The sequence below is a fragment of the Balaenoptera borealis genome (assembly GCF_965194805.1).
Source record: "Balaenoptera borealis genome assembly, chromosome: 18".
Taxonomy (NCBI): domain Eukaryota; kingdom Metazoa; phylum Chordata; class Mammalia; order Artiodactyla; family Balaenopteridae; genus Balaenoptera; species Balaenoptera borealis.
In genome coordinates this window covers 62,931,518-62,953,261 of record NC_138877.1, presented here as the reverse complement: position 1 = coordinate 62,953,261, position 21,744 = coordinate 62,931,518, and positions in this window count along the sequence as shown.

Below are 21,744 nucleotides of genomic sequence, written 5' to 3'. Positions count from 1 at the left end.
CAAATAGATTAAAGACCTAAATGTGAGACTGGACACTATAAAACTCTTAGAGGAAAAGATAGGCAGAACACTCTCTGACATAAATTGCAGCAATATCTTTTTCAATCTGTCTCCCAAAGTAATGGAAATAAAAACAAAAATAAACAAATGAGACCTAATTAAACTTAAAAACTTTTACACAACAAAAGAAACCATACACGAAATGAAAATGCAACCCACAGAATGGGAAAAAATATTTGCAAATGATGTTACTGACAAGGGATTAGTATCCAAAATTTACAAACAGCTCATGCGGCTTAATATCATGAAAACAAACAACCCAATCAAAAAATGGGCAGAAGACCTAAATGGACAGTTCTCCAAAGAAGACATACAGATGGCCAAGAGGCACATGAAAAGATGTTCAACATCGGTAATTATTAGAGAAATGCAAATCAAAACTACAATGAGATATCACCTTACACCAGTCAGAATGGCTACCATCAAAAAAATCCGTAGATAATGAAATATTATTCAGTGCTAAAAACCATGAGCTAAACCATAAAATGATGTGGAGGAAACTTAAATGCATATTACTAAGTGAAATAAGCCAATATTGAAAGGCTACATACTGTATGATTTCAACTATATGACATTCTGGAAAATGCAAAACTATGGAGACAATAAAAAGGTCAATGGATGCCAGTGGTGTAGAGGGTAGATATAAATAGAGCACAGAAGATTTTAGGACAGTGAAACTACTGTATGATATTATAATGACAGATAAATGTCATGTGCATTTGCCTAAAACCATAAAATGTGCAAAAACAAGAGTAAACCTTGAGGTAAACTATGGGCTTTGGATGATTATGATGTGTCAGTGTAGATTCATTCTTGGTAAAAATCGTACCATTCTGGTGAGTGATGTTGTTAACAGGGAAGCTATGCATGTGTTGGGACAGGGGTGTATATGAGAAGTCTCAGTCACTTCCTTTTAATTTTGCTCTGAATCTAAAACTGCTCTTACAAAATAAAGTTTTTTTTGTTTTTTTAAAAAGCAAAGAAGAATAGTAAAAGAAAAACAAACACAAACCAAAGAAGTTTAATATACAAAAAGAAAACTACAAGCCAATCTCACTATGAATATGGAAGCAAAATGCCAAAGTAATCAGCAGCACATAAGACCACCATATACCTCTGCAAAGTGGTATTAATTCAAGAAATGATAGTTCTATAATGACTAAAATTAATCATAATAATTGATCTAAGAAGAAACAGCCTACTATCATTTCCATGTTGAAAAAGCATTTTCCAAGATTATATATCTATTCTTGATATGAACAGTTAAAAATGTCAGAATATATGAATACTACCTCAAAATAATAAAAAAAATTTCAAACAAAAGGCTGAAACAATCCTTATTGATAAAACTTTAGAAGTATTCTCATCTATGTCAGGAACAAGGCACATACTCCACTATTACCACTATTAATTAAATTGGGTTTGCAGATACTAACCAACATATTTAGATAAGAGGAAGAAACTACAAAAATTGGGGAAAAAAAGAGGTTAAGTTAATACTATTTACAGATGATATGATTATGTATTTGAAAACCTTAAAATTTTCAGCTAAACCCACTAATTCAGTAGGGAATTCAGTAAGGTGGTAAGGTACAAAATTAATATACATAGTCAATAGTCTCCACTGATACAAATAATAAGTTACATGACATAATGCAATAGAAGACCTTATTTATATTAGCAACAGTAAAATACAGAATGCCTAGTATATTAGTTTTTTGTGGTGACCGTAACAAATTAGTACAAACCTAATGATTTAAAACAACACAAATTTATTATCTCACAGTTCTGGATGTCAGAAGTCCAGAATGGTTCTAAATGAGCTAAAATCAGTTGTATTGTACTTCTTTTGGTCGCTCTAAGGGAAAACACATTCCTTGCTCTTTACAGTTTCTAGAGGCTGCCCACATTTCTTGGCTCAGGACCTTCTTCCATCTTCAAAACCAGGCCAATTCTTTTTGCACTGTTAGCTCTCTGATTCTTCCTCATCTGCCTCCTTCTTCCACTTATAAAGGAGCTTTGTGATTACATTGGGCCTACCTGAATAACCCAGGATAATCTCCACATCTCAAGGGCAGCTGATTAGCAATCTTAATTCTATCTGCAACTTTTGTTCCCCTTTGCCATGTAACTAACATATTCAAAGTTTCTGAGCATTAGGGTGTAGACATCTTTGGGGCAGGGCGGGGCATTGTTCTTCCTACCATATCTAGTAATAAATTTAACAATTAAAATTGCAATGTTTATTATAAGAAAACTTTGAGATGATTCAGGGAGCTACAAAATAGTGCTTGAACAAATGAAAGGCATACTATTTTCTTGGCTAAGAAGAAATAGCATGTACTTTAATGGGAAGAAACAACATCACAAAGATATGTTATCCCTAAATAAACCTATACATTTAATTCAATACAATAAAAAATTACCTAACTGAATACTTTTGGAAAGAGACAAGTTAATTCCTAAAATACATGTGGAAACCAAAAACTAGCAAGAATAAATAGGAAAATTCTGAAAAGGAAGAGTAAGGAGGTGTTACCAGATGTTAAAGCATATTACTAAGGCTCAGTGATTCAAACAGTGTGATATTACTCATAAATAAACACATCAATGGAATCACATAAAAAAGTCCAGAAACAGGCCCAAATCATATGGGAATTTACTAAATGATAAATATTGCATCCTGGTGAAAAAATTGTTTATTAAAACCGGATGGTGGGGCTTCCCTGGTGGCGCAGTGGTTGGGGGTCTGCCTGCTAATGCAGGGGACACGGGTTCGAGCCCTGGTCTGGGAGGATCCCACATGCCGCGGAGCGGCTAGGCCCGTGAGCCACAACTGCTGAGCCTGCGCATCTGGAGCCTGTGCTCTGCAACTAGAGAGGCTGCCATAGTGAAAGGCCTGCGCACCGCGATGAAGAGTGGCCCCCACTTGCCGCAACTAGAGAGAGCCCTCGCACAGAAACGAAGACCCAACAGAGCCATAAAAAAAAAAAAATAACTAAATAAATAAATAAATAAAATTAAGAATAAAAACGAAAAACAACAACAAAAAAAACCGGATGGTGTTGGGACTCTTGCTAGCCATCTGTACTGAAAAGTTTTCTTCCATGTCTCATATTTTATATCAGGGTATCTTCCAAATGAACAAAAAATTTAAAGACAGAAATAAAGCCATAAAACCACTATAAGAATCCCTGGGTAAAAATGTTATATCAGAACAAGGAAGGCTTTTCTATGACAGAAAACCCAGAATCCATAAGAGAAATGACTGAAATTTTCAGCTACTTAAACACAATAAAAACAGCAATTAAAAAAGGCCAAAATTCATCACAAGTAAATCAAAATTCAAGCAGATTAACCCATAGACGAAAGTCTAATTTCCCACACGTATAAAGCATTCCTACAAATTGAAAAAATAAAGACCAATAAATAAATATAAAAATATTTAAGAGGTTATGAAAAGATAGCAAAGAAAAGGAAAGACAATTTGGATTTTAGATATGTGGAAATATCCTCAACCAAACTCACTCATAATGAGAGAAATAAAGAGTAAATCTACAGTGAGATACCATTTGTCACCTTTTAGGTCATCAGCAATCCAAGAGGTTAATAGCATCTGCTGCAAGTGAGGGTGAAGAGAAAAGCCACACCCATTTATTGCTTGTAAGAATGTAAATTGGTACAGTCCCATTGTGGGGGAGGTTTTATCTATCAAAATTACACATGACATACCTTAGCATCCAACAATCTGACCCCTAAAATGTATTCAGTTATGTACAAAGTGAAAACATTAGTCACTGCAGCAATCTCCTTTTAAAAGAAAAATATTACAAAAAACTTAAGCATGTATCAATAGGGGACTAGTTAATTAAATTATGGTACATCAGACAATGAATATTATTTAGCTATAAAACATAATGATAAAAGTCTTTATGTAGAGTATGGAAAAACCTCCATGATATATTTTTAAATAAAAAAGGCAAAGGGTAGACCAATGTGTACAACACTGAGTTGTGTGAAAAAGAACAAAGAATATACATGTAAGAGCCAACACTTACAAAGCACTTCTTATCCCTTCTAGTCGAAATCACTCTGTAAGGAAGGTACTATCATTCCTTTTCCTACACCATAAGCAACACATCTGTATTATTTACTGCTTTTTAAACAAATTTAATTTTATTTATTTTGGTTGCGCCGGGTCTTATTTGCGGCTTGCAGGCTCCTTAGTTGCAGCACATGTGCTCCTTAGTTGTGGCTGGTGGGGTCCTTAGTTGTGGCATGCATGTGGGATCTAGTTCCCTGACCAGAGATTGAACCCACATCCCCTGCATTGGAAGGTGGATTCTTCACCACTGTGCCACCAGGGAAGCCCCATTATTTACTGCTTTATCTTCAGTACCTACCACAGAGCCTGACACATAGAGTGCTCACTAAATATTTGGGCAATAAATAAATAAAGGATTTCCTATTTAAAGATGAAAAAACTAAAGCTCAAGTAGATTAAATAGCTTGACCCACATCACACAACCAGTAAGTGGAAGAGTCTCATTTCTGGATAAAATATCTTTGGAGGTATACATGCCCCCCCACTCAAACACACAAACTCATCCCATTAGTTATCTGTGAAGACAGAAACTGGCTGGAGGGAGCTGAGGACACAGGTAAAGGTCAGACTTTTTCTATATGCCCTTTTATAGTTTTTGAATTGTGAGGTATCTGGACATATTACATATTCCAATGAAAGTACATGAAAATACAGCTCACAGATAGGAATGCTGACAAATAAAACACCAGAGGCAAGCACAAGATTCATTTAAAATAAAAATAATACAAATAAATTATATAAGTAAATGTGGTTAATACTGTTACACAAAGGACAATTCTTGAAATATATCTTAAGAGAGTTATGATTTGAAAATAATAGACTGAGAGGAAACCTCAAATAGAACCACAAAAGCTGAGGTGGAAAATTACAAGGAAGAGAAGTAGTGGGCTTACTCTAGTTTCTGTGTCTCTCTTGAATAGTAGCCTCTCTGGACAGTTTTTCTGAAGAAGGTACATTGATACATAGGCACCTAACTATCTTATTTAAATGTATAAACATAATCTCTAACAGTATTAAAAACAGTTTCTACTCCTGTGGGCAATGGAAACAAAGCATAACAAAAAATACCACTGGAAGGAATATTATATGAATATTAAGTTATATGGGGTTATTAATATAACCCCATATGGGCTCATAACTAAATTCCAAATCATGTTAGTAAATTGTCCAAAATAACTAGGAAATTTGAAGTAATGGGCTAAGATATAATCAGCATATGTAAACAAAAAGAAGGGAATATCAAGGTTATGCAAAATATAATTTTAGAAAAAAAGTTATTAAATGGGAACATGGTGGCTTTAAAATTATGAATTAAACAAGTTCTCAATGAGCCTTTCTGTTCCACTGACATAACATCAGAATACCTGAAGAAAATGTTGTGGGAACTGAAATGAGAAACAGATGGAAGAGCAATGGGAGAGAGAGAATTTAAGAGATAATTTTTTTGTCCTTGAAATATCATGTATATAAAAGTTGTTCCTACATGAAAAATCTAAACAGTATTGTGAAAGATTGATATATTCTAGTCTATAAATAAACATATATACTAAAAGCTATAACCTATAAAAAAATTTTTTTTTTCAATGGCCCCTGGAGCATTTTACAAAAAATATAATCACATATTAGCCAAAAAGAAATACTCTTTCAGTTCCAAAGAGGAAAAATACTTTAGATCATATTCTAAAACCACAATCTAATAAAGTGAAAAATAAATGTCAAATTTAGAAACAAAAAACCCAAAGCATCTGACATTTTAATGCCTTTCTTTTCTAAAGAACTCTTGGAGCAAAAGGAACTAAAAAACCAGTTTCATAGTATTTATAAAATAGTGATAATAATAGTCTCAATATTTTTACTGCAATCAAAAATAATGAAAATAATGTATAAAATCTATAAGTGATGAAAAACAACCAAGTGAACCTAAGGAACACAAATGGAAAAAAAATTAATGAAGACAAAAGCATAAATAAATTAATTAGGAAACAGAAATGGTAGATTGCCAACAGCTTATTTTAACGGAAAAAAATAATTTGAACCACTTAGGAGAAAAAGAGAAAATGCCACTGAAACATAAGAACATTAGATAGGAGAAAAGAAAACTAATTATTGATGACATTAAAGAATTTTATGATAATACTTTACTATTTCACCCAACTCTATGTTAATAAATCGATAACCAAGATAGGTAAGTTATACTGTATTAAAATTGGACTATCTAAAATGGACCTAAGAATGGAATGAAAACACGAAACACAAAAATACAAATAACCAGAGGTAAAAACTCTCAAAGTTGTCTAAGAGTTATACTTAAAAAGATTACCAGGTTCAGATGACTGTATGGTTTAACTTTATCAATCCAATCTCAGAACATCTAATTTTCATGTTGAATGATTCCACCAAAAAAGCACAACCCCCCAAAATAAAAGGTCTGCTTTCTATTTCTTGTTATGAAGCCATGGGTCTAAGATGGCAAAATTCAACAAACATGGCACAACTCTAAAGACTAATATTCAAAAACTCACATAATAAAGCCACATATTAAATAATTCAATATGACTACAGTAGGGTTTATCCCAAGGTGTGCAAATAGGGTTTAATGTGAGGAAATTTATTAGTACAATTCACTACAGTTAAAGAATGAAAGCCATATAATTATTTTGATAGACAGGAAAAGCCTTGGATAAAATTCCATCTTTGTTCCTGATAAAACTTTATATATACATTATAATAAGCAAACACTCCAAATGCTTCAAGCTGTTTTGAAAAAATCTTCAACAACTTCAAACAAAATTTTGAAGCTCTTTGTTAAGCCTCTAAATCTTATTTCCAGTTTATAGAAAAGAGAAGTGATAATGGAATAAGTTAACACCAAGAGAAAACAATCAGATAGAATCAGATTTGGGGAAAATATGTAAGACAGTTTATAAATATATACATATATACACATATAGAGATAGCAATTATATTCCTATATATGATTCTTAAGTGTTCAGTGATAAAACATTGTTGGAAACAATAGAAAAGTTATTAATCACCATTATTTTTCACATTTTCTTGCAGATACTAGCCAATGCAATTAAGACAAAAAACTAACTGGCAAACATGTTTAAAAGAATAGGGAGAACGTATTTATTTAGGGAGGTTATGCGAGAAGTAAGAATTAAACTAAATTGATTCCTTGAAGGCTTGCATCTCTAGAGAGCTCTATGGATCTGAGGTTATGTCCACAGGTTCTGTGCGTCACTGTCAATTACAGTTGAAAAGTTTGAATTCCAGTCTTATCCCACCTTTTAGAGAAGCTGATGTTTCCTTAAACGTGAAGGTTACAGGCTTACAGCTCAAGGTCTGGGGCCCTCTCCCAGAACCTGAGGCCCAGCTCTGCTGGATCTCTGTGCTCTGTCCTAGAATACAAAAGACAGTAGGAGAACCACTCACTTGATACTCCTGCTAGCTCTACAATCACCTCAATAAAAGCAGTACTTTCAACCTTGGGGAAATCCAAGAAAAACAACTAAAAAATAAAACTTTTATAAACAATAATAAAGTTTAATTAGATTTTAATTATTATTAAAATACCATTAGCTTTGCTATATACAAACCAGCATCTGTTAGAAAGAAAATGAAAGCCAACATCCAGACCAAAAAATAAATATCCAGCCTGTGAAAATAGAAAAATGGAGATACTGATATGTATGGATACTGACGATCCTTAAGAATTGTCTGAGTCATAAGAATCGATCATAATCTCACCAGCCACAGATGTTATTTACAAATGCCAGCAGGGCAAGTGGAATCTGATTGAGCAAGGAACATTTGAAATGGTAAGAGGCTAGAGGAGATAGAAGCTAGATAATCTTAATTCTTCTCTACACTGTGAGGCTTCAAAGCCATACCCTTTTCCCTCCCAATCCTCATACCGAAATGTCATCTTGAGTATAAACTGGGTTTGGAGAACCTAAAACTGAGAAATCTGAGTGATTGAATTAGCATTACGTTTCCCTAAGCACAGAACACATATACTGAGAGGTGCTCAAAATTGCCCCCCACCAAAGACAAACCTATTTAAATTGTGGGATGAGACTAAACTGTACATCACATTGGACACCATTACTTGTTTTATTCTGCAAGCTAGTTGTTGGGGGTACATGAGGAAGACTAGATTCACTGTGTAAAATGAGTGAGTTTACATTTTCTCTGAACAATTGAATTGTAGGGTGAGTTAAGTTTTGTTATCAGAGATATATAGACGGATTTTCTTTTTACAAAGGCACCAACAAAATATGAAAGAAAATAATAAATGCCAAAAACTTAACATGATTTTCTCAAGATTGGTTAAGATTTCAGAGACCTTTCTCCTCTTATTTTTCACATCTTTAAAAAAACTTATAATATGGATTATTTTGGCAATTATAAAAACTAAACTTAGAGCAAAAAATAGGATAGAAAAAATAATAGGTAACAATTTTTAAGACATACTACATGCCAGGTAGTATGCTAAGCCCTTAACATGTGTTAACTCCCTTAATTTTTCCATCAACTCCATAAGTTATATTATTATTGCCGTTTTACAGAATTGAGGCTTGGAAAGACTAACCTGACCATGGTCATAAAACTAGGTAATACTGTATCATAGATTCACAACCAGGCCGTCCAACTTCAGAGCATCTAAGTTTAATTAACTTGCTCTATTGCTTCTCCTGAGACACTATAGACCTCCCATTCTATAGACTCTATCTGGCTCCTATACCTTTTTTTTCCATCTCATCATTTCTATGAGCAAAATTTCTGCTTGGTTCATTTAGGACTCCAAATGCACTTTATGTGCTATCTGTGGAAAATTTTGAGAGGAAGGGAAAATATAATGTCACCTGTATTTTTTTCCTTTTAGTTACCAAGCAGCATTTCTGGCATTCCTAGAAAAATAAACTATCAAACCCACAAGAAAGACAAGACACTATCTAGTCTACCATACTCAGTCACTTCAAATTATGTTAAAATGTGTTTACCAGTGCCTAGAGCAGTGCTGGTAACATATTAGGTGGATAATATGATTTATTGCTGTTATATCAATAACTCTTTTCTTTTTATTGATAACGTATTTTCACAGATCTTTCTGGCCGCTCCTGCCCTTTGTGCTTTATTTTCAAAAGTTCATTTATTGACCATCTATATTGTAACCCTATTTTAGGGGATATAAAAATAAGACCCAGTACCCATCTTCAGAATGTTGTAAGCTAGTAGTGAAGATAAGGCACATTTATACTCTAGGCAGAAGACACAGATGTAAATGTCTATGAAAATTTTGTGTTGAGAGAGATCTTTTTTAGTCAGAGAAAAAAGAAAGCTTTATGAAGAAAATCACATTTAAAGTGGGATATGGATAGGATTTCAACTAGAGGAAATGGGAGAAACTATGCTGGATGGAAAATCGATATGTGCAATGGCATGGGGGATTGGAAAATCAAACATGCACAAAGATTTGTGAATAATCCAGGTGGATTTTAATGAAGGCTAAAAAACATAGATTGAGAACCCATCTGATTATCCCCAAATGTCCAATAAGAGAGTATGCATTATATTCATTAACAAGGGAAGTCATTTACATTTTTTCAAAAAGCATCACAAGTAGAGATTTAATCTTGTGACCATGCACTATTTTCATTAAAGAGGAGAGAAATTAAGTGTTAAAAAATAAATCAGAAAGTTGATATAACAGCTCAGGTAAGAACCTATAAGAGGAAAGTAGTCCTAGAAATAGGAAAAGAGAGGGCAGACAGGGCTGCAATGTCAAGAAAATATCTGTGGGACTTAGTAACAGATTGTGAGGAAAGAAGGAAATAAAAAGGTATGATTCTGAGTTTGCACATCAGGAAGAATTTTGGTATTTTGAAGAAAATAGAAATTCAGGACTAGGAACTGGTCTGAGAAGGAGAAATTACTAATTTACTTTTGTACATGAAGAATTTGAAATACCTGTGGTACTTGGAGATAGATATTAATGTCCTACAGGTGGTTGGAAATATCAATATACAATATACAATTGGAAAGAGTGGTTAATTTTGGGAACTGTAAATTTTGGAGTCATTCACATTATATGACAGTCATAATGTTGAAATGGTCAGGCTATGCATGGTGAAGATTGAGAGGGAAAAAAAGAAAGCTGTGCACACAACTTTGAGGAATGCCTACCTTTTAGGAACAAAAGGATTAGAAACAATTAAGAGAGGAGACAGGAAAGAAATGGTCAGAGACTGAGAAAGAAAATGAGAAATAATGGATACATTAAGAGGAGTTGGTTTTATAAAAGAAGAGTTGGTTAACAGTTCCAAATGTTGGAACTTTTGAAGTTGGAGAAGGGAAGGCTTTGAAAAGAGCATAGGAATAAATGTTGATAAATGTCATTATTGACAAATACCTCTAGTAGAGTAATTGAGAAAGAAGCCAAAATGCAAAATTTGGGGCTGTGAGTGTATTACTCCCGATTTCCTTCATGCTATAACTTGTTTTGTGCACTGTATATTTTTGTGGGTGCTAATCTTATAATCTAATCTTTACTTAGATTTAGTAGCTAATAATGGCCTACCAGTTTTATTTTCTCTAGGGAACACATTTCACAAGTGATTTCAATTTTCTAAGGAAAGCGTTGGTGAATAATTATTTGTTGAGAGGAGCTGTATTTAAAATACACTGGAAATTTTAGATTGGAGATATTTTAAGACATGGAGAACATAAAATTTTGGTGTCCTTAAATCACAAATAATGCCTATTTCACCTGCTTGATAAACTACTTAGATTCCATCCACTCAGAATATTCACACACCAATTATCAACCATCTTTGTATCCCAAACATTAAAAATATGGGGCCACCATATCTTGAGAGCAATTAATTACCTAGAAAAGGAAAAGATTGCTTCTTGCATTCTTCTGACTAGGTGGAGATGAAATTTCTGGAACAATAAGTTTTTCACTTGTGAAAAGATCGTAGGTTATTCATTAGATGGTTAATTAGCACAGAAACACATTTTATCTTATAGAATATTCAGTTGAGATTTTTTTTTTGAAACCTTAACAACTCTGTTTTGAAATGGTTTCAAGATTCCAGGTAATTATTCAAACTTCAAAAGCAATGGTTAAAACCTATGAAATTTCTTTCTGAAGATAAATATAGACTTTTAATTGTGTGTTTATGTGTTTATGTGGTGTGTGTGTGTGTGTGTGCGCGCACATGCTTGGAGATGATAGGGTATTTATAAAAATGAAGTGAGTTAAAAAGTGAATAATACTTAATGAGATCAATTCCTTTATAATGGTACTTTCTATATACTTTTATGAAGGACAAGTAGGAGAAAAGTAAGAATATATTTAAAAATTCACAAAGGAAAATAGAGTTCACGTTGAATTTGAGAATTCTAATTTTTTATTTCTTCTACTGCTTTCTAGGAGAGAAAAGCAAATCAACACTGGTCTCAACTTCTTTTTAAATTATTAATATTTTATATTGTGAAAAATAAAGGAATGCCTATATTATTTGATGACACACTAGAGAAGTAATTCAGTAATTTTAATTTTAAAGTAAATACAAAATTATTTGGTGGGTTAGTCAGACATGGACATTATAATCCAGTGGAATAAATTTTACACATCACCAATGACTATGATTACTCTGCAGCAAGGCTTAAATATATTTTCTAGCCTTGAATTAATATTTTTCTTTGATTTATATGCAAGGTATTTCCTATAAGATAATGTGCTTAAGTATTTTCTTTAACAAAACATCTTTTTGAAAATATAATTTGATAAAATAAAATTCACTCATTTTAAAGTACAGTTTATTAAGTTTTGACAAATAGGTAATTTGTGTAACTACCACCACAATCATAATATAGAATATTTTCATTTTCCCAGTATTTCCCACATATCCCTCTGCAGTTAATGTTTTTCCTCTACCGTTGGACAACCACTGATCCACTTTCTGTCATTGTAGTTTCACCTTTTCTATACTTTCATACAAATGAAACCATACAGTTTGTAATCCTTTGTGTTGACTTCTTTTACTCAGCCTGATGACTTTTAAGCTTTATCCATGTTGTTGCCTGTATCAGTTTATTCTTTGAATTGTTGAATAGTATTCAATTGGTAAATATGCCACAATTTGTTTATCCATTTGCCAGATGATAGACATCTAGGCTATATTTATGTTAACATATGCTTTCATTTTTGGGATAAATGTCTAGGATGAGGATTGCTAGGATGTATAATAATTATATGTTCAACTTTATGAGAAAAAGCCAAATTATTTTCTAAAGTATCTTTACCATTTTGCTTTCCCATGAGCAATGTATGTGAGTTTCAATTGCTCCTGTATTATGTTCATTTAATTTTAGCTATTCTAGTGTATGTGTAGTGGTTTTTCATTGTGGTTTTATAGTGTACTTCCCTGATGATTAATAATGTTTCCTTAATGATGAATTTGTCTTTTGCATGTTTCTTATGGTGAAGTATTTGTTCAAATCAATTATCCATTTTTTAAAATGTCAGGTGGTTATTCTTAATATTGATTTGTAAATGCTCTTTATATTTTCTGGATAGAAGTGTTTATCTGATGTTTATGTTTTGCAAATATCTTCTCCCTAGGTACTTTTTAAATTATTTTTTGATGCTATTGAAATTGGAATTGTTTTATTAATTTCACTTTTGAATTGTTCATTACTAGTGTATAGAAATACAATTGATTTTTGTGTATTGATCTGGTATCCTGCAGTCTTACTTAATTTGTTTATTAGTTCTAATAGTTTTTGGTGGATTCCTTAGGATTTTCTTTATATAAAACCATGAAATCTATAAATAGAGATACATTTATGTCTTACTTTGTAGTCTGTCTGTATTTCTATTCTGGATGCTTTTTCTTATCAATTTCCCTGGTTAGAAACTTCAGTGTAGTATTAAATAGAAGTGGTAAGAGCAGGCATTTTGTCTTGTCCTTGGCATTGGGGAAAGCATTTATTCATTTACCATTAAGTATAATGTCAGCTATGTTTTTTTCATAGAGGCTCTTTATTTGATTGAAAAAGTTTCCTTGCATATCTTGTTTATTAAATGTTTTTATCATGAAAAGTGTTGGATTTTGTGAGACAATTTTTCCGTATTTATTGAGATGATGTAGATTTTGTCCTTTATTAATACGATGCCTTACATTAACTGACCTTCAGATGTTAAACCTACTTGGTATTTTGGGGATAAATTCCACATTGTCATGTTTTATAATCCTTTTTATATGCTGGTGAATATGTTTTACTAGTATTTTGCTGAGGATTTTTGCATCTGTATTTATAAATGTTATTGGTTTGTAGTTTTCTTGTAATGTCTTTGGTTTTGGTAACAGGATAAAACTGGCTTCACAGAATGAATTGGGAAGTGTTCCCTTTTCTTCCATATTTTTAGAAGAGGTTGTGAAAAATGGGTACTAAATCTCCTTTAAATGTTCGGTTGAATGCACCAGTGAAGCTATCTAGACCTGGGTTTTTCTTTGTGAGTAGATGATGATGGTGATGATGATTACTAATGGTATTTCTTTACTAATTATAGATCTATTCAGATTTTCTATTTATTCTTGCATCAGTTTTGGTAGTTTATATCTTTCTTATAATTTGTCCCTTTCATCTAAGTTATCTAATTTGGTGACATACAGTTTTTTATTTTCCCCCAGCCTCTGGCATAGAGTGTTTTTAAATAGTATTCCTGTTTTAACTTTTTATTCCTGACTTTAATACTTTGTCTTCTTTTTTGCCTTCTTCGTCTGTATAGCTAAAAGTTTGTCATTTTTTCTGATCTTTGAAAGAAACACCTTTTGGTTTTCTTTATGTTTCCCTATCATTTTTTATATTCCCTGTTTCACTTATTCTCACTATAATTTTTAGCTCTTCTGCTTGCTTTGGGTTTCATTTGTTTTTCTTTCTTAAGGTATAATCTTAGTTACTGATTTCAGATCTTTCTTCTTTTCAAATATGGGCATTTATCACCATAAATTTTCCTCTAACTACTTCTTTAACTTTACCCTATGAATTTTGGTATGTTGTATATTAACCTTCTTTTATCTAAAAGCATGTTCTAATCTCCCTGTGATTTCTTCTTTGATGCATATTTATGGATTACTTGTTTAATTTCCACATATTGGTGAATTTTCCAAATTGATTTCTGATTTAAATATTCTAAAAATGTTAGTCCTTCTTAGTTTATTCTCTTTTGTCAATATCCAGCTATTATTTCTGAATGGTCTATTTCTTTCTAAGTCCTGCCAGTGTTGGTTTCATGTATTTTGGTGCTCTGTTGTTAGATGCATATATGATGTCTCTGATCACTTATTTTTTTCTTAATTTTACATCTGGCCTCCTAGAAGTTGTACTGGTCAGCAGTATTAGTAAATGCTCAGGGATTGTCTTTTGAGATTGAGGTTTCTAACTTTTATTTTTGGATCTGTATGTGGCTAGGTGATTGCTTTCACTGTACAGTAGGTGATTGCTGTCACTGTACAGAGAGAGAGTCTATGGGGTTATCCCACTTTCAACCACGACTTGTAGTTCAGGATTTCTTTTTCTAGTTAGTTATTTTCATTCTATTTTATTTTATTTTCTATCTCTCTGTGGCTGTTTTTGTTTATTTTTCCTCCTGGTTATGGGTAATATTTTTCTTCTTTTCTTCATACCCAATCATTTTTGATTGATGTCAAACATCATGCATTTTACATGATTGGAAGCTGGATTTTGTTGAGTTCCTTTTAAGAGTGTTGGATTTTGTTCTGGCCTTTGGTTAAATAACATGTCAATTAGTTGAAACTTTTCAAAAATTTTTATGGCATTCAGAGTGGCATTTAGTCTGGGACCAATTTAGCTGCACTCCTAAGGCATGACTTACTGGAGGACTCTATCCAATGTACATGTTACAAAGTGTCTCTACTTTGAATAATGGAGCTATTTTAGTGGCGAAGACAGCAGTGAGAGGTATGAGGATTGTTTGCCATGCTGCTCTCTGGTCATTCCTTTCTGGCTTCAGGTAGTTCCCTATTGCTCATGTGTTGATGAGTACTTAGCCGACCACTCAAGGAGAGTTCTGTATAGATTTCTGGAAAACTCTATCTCCTTCTCTTCTAAACTCTGTCACTCACATTCTAGCCACCATGGCCTCCCCAACCTCCTATCTTGTTTTTTTCACTCTGTGAGTCTGCCAACCTCTGTTTGCATTGTCCCTCCATTTACTGAAGCCTCAAGCTGCCTCTAGGCAGTAAACTGGAGTGATCATAGATTCACTTTGTTTCCCTTTTCTAGGATTACTGTCTGAAAAGCATTTTTAAAAATATATATTTTGTCCCATTTCCTAGTTGTTAATGATGAAAAGGCAATTGCTATAACAATTAATCTTCTATGGGCATAAGCCATGTGACTGCCTTTTTTAACATAAAATTTTCTATCTAAATGAGTGATTCAAAGTAGTAATAGTGTTCCAGCATTGTTAATATTTCATAATTAAAAATAAATAAAAATAGCTAACATTAATCAAGTGCTTACAACTGTGCAATAAAACTTAGAGGCATTTTATAAACAAATTTTGAATTTCTACTAGAATCCTCTTCACAAGCTGATGCATCATTTTAGAATATCTTCTATGACCATAAATATTCATCTTGAGGATTGATTAAATCATTTGATCAAGTTAATAAAATTTGAGGAGTTTGAGAACTTAATAAAATATATGGTCAATATGAATATTCAGTTTTTGGAAGTAAATAAGTTGTGATTATTTAAAAAGGTTAGACTCCCTATAGTTTTACACTTGTTTTCCCTTTCTTTTGCCCTGGTTAGCTCTTACATGTGCTTCAAGACTCAACTTAGATGACATCTTTACAAATGTGGACTCTTTTCTAGCTCCCCATAACCGTGTTTGGTGTTCTTATGTGCTTTTATATCTTTCTGCCCACACTACATTTTGTGGCATCTACCACTCCAGATAATATAGTCTGTTTCCTTTTTCACTTCTTCCTTTTCATGTGTTTTTCTTCTGCATTGTGGAATCCCTGACATATTCACCCTTCACCAAGTATGCTAGGTTATATTTTCCCAATTATTTTTATATTTCCTCCTTTTCTTTATTTCCACACTATCTGCTTTCCTTAGGACGCTCGTTAGCATTCTTCTCTACTTTAGTAGTAAGATTTTGAGTATATTTTCCCATCTCCATATGGACCCACCTTCTAATCCTATCTGACTAAATGATCTTTCAGTGGCTCCCCATTATTTCACCACTAAGTCATGTTTCTTTAGCAGAACATAGCACACTTACTCTGATTATTAAGTTCCCTATTTACTTGCATTAACACTGTGAGCTCCTCAAAAACAAGAGGTTCTATCCTTGATTGTATCCCTTCTAGCATCAGCACCTGGCATAGTGCAGGAAGTAGTTCAAGCAGCTGGTTTGTAATCTCTTTCCCTCTCATTACCAAAGGATTCTCCCAAGGAAAGAAAGCACATAATTGGTCTAACTTATTTATAAACATGCTGATGGTAATGAGCCTCATGGTAAACAGATTAATGCTATTGGCTAGCGAAAAAGTACTTATCAGTACTTTTATACAGTAGAAAGATTTTGGCAGAATATCCATGTTTTAGGATTTCTTATAATAGACAAATACAATATATGGATTTATGAAGCAAGGTTCCCTGGAGGATATCATGTAAGCCATTAAATGATCTGAGTATAAACTGAAGATGATCAACACATAAATGCTCCTTGCTTGCTGAAAAAAAACCTTCTATATCTTACTTAGAGATGCCCTCTGTTGTTCTGGATGGGCTAGAGAGTGCATATTTAGAATAGTGAGGACTTGGGGAGCTACGTGGATGGCCGACCTGCCCCCCCTGGGCCTCTTAATTGCTTATTTTCTTGAAATCATTAGTAATCATCTTGATACTAGCTGTGGTAGGCAGAATATTGGCCCATCAAATGCATCCACATCCCAAATCTCAGCACCTGTGTATATGTTATGTTATAGGGCAAAGAAGAACTAAGGCTGCAGATGTGATTAAGATGATTGCAAATCAGCTGATTTTGTTATGGAGTGATTAACCTGGGTCATCTGGATTGGTCCGATGTAATCACGAGGGTCTTTATAAGTAGAGGAGAAGGGCAGATGAGTGAGAAGTATAGAAATAGTAGTGTGGTAAGGACTCAGAGCCCCAACTTTGCTGGTTTTTGAAAATGGCGACTAGGACCATGAGGCAAGGAATGCAAGCAGCCTTTAGATCCTAGAAAAGCCAAGGTTATGGATCCTCTCCTAGTTCCTCCAGAAGGAATGCAGCCCTGTTGACATCTTGATTTCAGCCCAGTGAAACCTATTTCAGGCTTCTGACTTGAGAATGGTAAGATAAAAATTACGTGTTTTTTTTTTAAATTTATTTAGTTTTGCTGTGTTGGGTCTTCGTTTCTGTGCGAGGGCTTTCTCTAGTTGCGGAGAGCGGGGGCCACTCTTCATCACGGTGCGCGGGCCTCTCACTATCGTGGCCTCTCTTGTTGCAGAGCACGGGCTCCAGACATGCAGGCTCAGTAGTTGTGGCTCACGGGCCCAGTTGCTCTGCGGCATGTGGGATCTTCCCAGACCAGGGCTCGAACCCATGTCCCCTGCATTGGCAAGCAGATTCTCAACCACTGTGCCACCAGGGAAGCCCTACATGTTGTTTTTAAGTCACTAAGTTTGTGGTAATTTGTTACAACAGCAAAAGAAAACCAAAAACAGATGACCTCTGATTCATGTGGTTCTAATTTGATAACCCTATCGCTTGTGTTAGTTCAGTAATTTAAACATAAAATAGGTTTTCTTTTTTTTTTTTAACATCTTTATTGGAGTATAATTGCTTTACATTGTTGTGTTAGTTGCTGCTGTATAACAATGAATCAGCTATGCGTATACATATATCCCCATATCCCCTCTCTCTTGCGTCTCCTTCCCACCCTCCCTATCCCACCCCTCTAGGTGGTCACAAAGCACCGAGCTGATCTCCCTGTGCTATGCGGCTGCTTCTCACTAGCTATCTATTTTACATTTGGTAGTGTATATATGTCCATGCCACTCTCTCACTTTGTCCCAGCTTATTTTTCTGGGCTAATGAATGGTGTACTCACTGTCTTCTAAGATTGGCTTAATCATTGTTAGGATTTTAAGCATTTGGTATTAGAAAATCACTTATATAATGGGATACAGGTTTACAGCTATAAAAACTAAACTCTCTATTGGTAAGAGGGCAAATTTGAGTAAGTGTGGTCAATATAACTCAATTTAATTCAGTAAGTATTTAACATGGTCTATGTTCGAAGCACTTTAGCAAGTTCTATGAATGAATTAAAAAAAAAACAATTACAAGATAAGAGTCTGTCGTCCACAAAACAAACATCTATTAGTAGATATAGATAATGCATGACAATATAAGAAGCATTAAAATATAGCTACAAAAACACTGTGAAAATGCTGAAAAGAAAAATTTGAGGCTTTGTAAAGAGTGCTCTTTGATTTAATAAATAATTAATATAACTTGGAAAGCCAGAGGTGGGCTATCCTGTAGACTGGTGTGGGAAAATTGTGGAATAAAGCCTAATTACAGGCATTGAGGTGACTGGTATAGGGCATATTTAAGAGGAGTCCAATATTCTGCTTTGGTGGTATCTTGCAAAGCCAAGCCAAGCCGTGTTCCATGCACATTAGAAAGTGTGGGTCAGATTGTGCTGTGCCTTGGATCAAGCAGGTGAAATTCTTTTCCTATAGCAGGTGGGGAGCCACTGAAGGTGTTTGAACAGGGCACTGCTATGATTGTAACAGTACCTGAAAGGATTTTGTGGGCAGGTGTATGTAAGAGCGATTGGAAGTGGATTGACCTTTTCGTAGGCTATTACAGTTTTCAAACAGAAATTCATCAGTGCTACTCTAAGTATACTGGCCACTTCCATTAATACTCTGAGTTATGGCATCTGGAATGCTGTTTTTGTACACGATCAGTTCTTCTGTGTGTTCTCTTACCTGCCGTTTGTAAATATTTTCTTTGCAAGATACACATTACTTTTAAGCTGTGCAATTAAATCCTGAAAATTAACAAGCAGCAAGAAGAAAAAGCAATTTAAAATATTCTAAAGTCAAGGTCTAATGGATCACTATGTTATCATTGTAAACTCATGTTTACTAAGTATCCAGTGGAGATGTATAAACTCTACTTGACTTTAGAATTATCATTAACCAAACACTAAATATCTGCAGTCATACGGAACCAGGATCTTAATGCCATAAGAATAAAAAGTCTACGCTTTCTTGCACCAGCAATATACCTCTTCCACAATAAAGAGCTCCATTAGTAAAGGGAAGATGCTATTTTAATATATTAATGTAATTTGTAGTACTTTCTCATAAAACTAGCTCTTCTCCTTTGTTCCCAGCCATATAGCAACAAAATGCTTATTCGTTGAGGTCAGTAATAATGAAATTAACATCAGTGTGTGTCAGCTACGCTCCAGACATTGTTCTAAGAATTTAAATACATCATTTCATTTTACGTTCACAGCAATTTTAGGAGGTTCTATTACTAATCCTAATTTAGAGATTTAGAAATAGGAGCACATAGAGAAGGCAAGTAACTTGTCTAAGATCACAGAGCTAGTCAGTGATGGAGCTGAGATTTGAACCTATGCTATTGACCTTTAGAGTCCAAATTCTTAACTACTACACCACATTCCTTCCAACAGTGTGTTTCTTGGTGATTTATTTGGATACACCATGTATTGGTATCATCTTCCAATACAATGTCAATACTGGTATGCACTCCCATCCCACCTGGCTCATTTGGTAGGAGCAACAATCAGGAGTAACACTGAACAGAGAAGGTGAGGGCAAAGGGAGAGGGGAGGCACAGGGGGAAGAAAAAGACATGGGTCATTCTTAATATAAATAATGAAACCTATTCTTCAAACAATTGAAAGATTTAATACAGTATTATTTTGTAACAAAGTCTGTGTTCCAAAAAAAGTCTTAAGACTTTAACTAAAGACTGTATCGATTTTAGATAGGTGGAAAATGGATTCCTAAGTGGTTAAGTTACTAGCCCAAGGCCATGTACTATTAGTGGGAAAGGAAGTATTTAGCTGTCTTAACTCATGGGAGTGTTCAGTCTAATGCTGTATTTTGGTAAATGTGATTATGGGGAAAAAAAAAGCTCTTTAGAGAACTCCGTGTGTATGTGGGCCTTAGAATGATTTTATCATTATTATTTGTCATTACAGCAAAAGAATTACCATTATTTGTTTCTTTTGTTGAGTTTTGTTTGCTTTTATCAGAGTTACAAATGCACATATCTACATGCATTCTGTAAGTCTTCGGGTGAAAAACAGCATCACCCTGCTCTCACTCCAACTTTCCTGTTCCTCAGAGGTAACCAATGTTTTCAGCTATTAAAACACCTATTAGCTTTACTCTTCTCTCCATATCTTTAAATAATATGCTTTTATCTCTACTCTTTGCTTTTTCAACTTTAAGCATTAAGTGTTCATATCTTACTATGGAAGATGATTCAGCTCAACCACACACACATTTCCCATGTCCTGTCCTTCCACCTCTGTTGTATCATGATTTTGATTAGATCAGATACTTTGTGTGCATTGCAAATTGGGTTGCTTCTTGATTCTTTTCAGTGCTTGCTTGAGTTTCAACTTCTTTGGGTCTGCTGATTCATTATTGCTTGCTCTGTTTTACAGTTGGCAAAATTGTGTGGCTATCACCTTCTATCCCTTTTTTTTTGTCTTTGTATGCTTATGTCTTTAAACATATCTCCTTGCTGAGGGATATGTGTTTGTGTGTGGAGGGGCTGCCAGTGTGTTCAATATGCTCTTTTCCCAGATGTCCTTTTAGTTCTATAGTATCCATTAGAAATCTGGGGCAAAACTATAATCTAGTTTTCACTTGTACAGGATCAATGCCTTGAGGGTAATCAAAACTCTGAGCCAGGTAAATAAAGACAGTAGAAAATGAGCTGTGTATTTTGTAAAATGGATTTAGAATGTGAAGAACTCTGCCATGGTGCCAAACTCATTTTAGTGGCAACAGATCTCCTATAAAAGGTGGTTTGGTTTGTAACACAATATTAAAATGGCTCAAAGACATAATTTGGAAATTTTTTTTACAAAGGTGGATTAAATTTTTGTTTACATGATGCTATAACTCCCTTTTATACAAATAGTGATAAACTTAAATTATAAAACTGAGATTGGTAATCTCTCTTCTAAATCAACTTAAAGGAATGTCTCATTCAAGATAGAAAAGATGAAAGAGATATTAGTGTAGAAAAACTGGAGTTTTTAATGCTTATAGCAAAGTATTGATTTGTATTTCTTAAACTCTCAGTTCATGTAGATAGATAAATTTGGATGGAATGTTCAGTTATTTCGAGGATTTCCTAAAAAAGCAATACTTCTTGGATGTTAGCAAATTATAGTTATGAATCATTTGAACCTATCAAGATTGTATATATTTTATTTTCTTTTAGTTACAGCTGCA